Raw genomic sequence first — 362 nt, 5'->3', positions numbered from 1 at the left:
ATATATATATATATATATACATATATATATATATATATATATATGTTCCTTTTTATTGTCATGTTTTCAAACAGACTCAATACTGTTTGGTCCTACCCTCACTGCCCTTTTAGCAAGTGGTTTATCTGGTCAACTTCAAAGTAGAAGGGCTCCATTACTTCATGGTTTATCAAATCAAACATCTCATGGCCCATCTAGTTTCTTTTCTTCCCTGTGAAGAAGTTGTCCACCAAGTAACCTTATCATTATACATCATGAGTTTGCCAGTCAGATGGAAAACCATGCTTCCAGTGATCAAAATTTTAATTTTTTTTCTATTAAAAATTTTACTGATGAGTATTTACGGAGATACCTTTTTCCTC

Source organism: Mastomys coucha, unplaced genomic scaffold (assembly GCF_008632895.1).
Source record: "Mastomys coucha isolate ucsf_1 unplaced genomic scaffold, UCSF_Mcou_1 pScaffold20, whole genome shotgun sequence".
In the NCBI taxonomy this organism is placed as follows: domain Eukaryota; kingdom Metazoa; phylum Chordata; class Mammalia; order Rodentia; family Muridae; genus Mastomys; species Mastomys coucha.
This window is presented reverse-complemented; position numbering follows the sequence as displayed.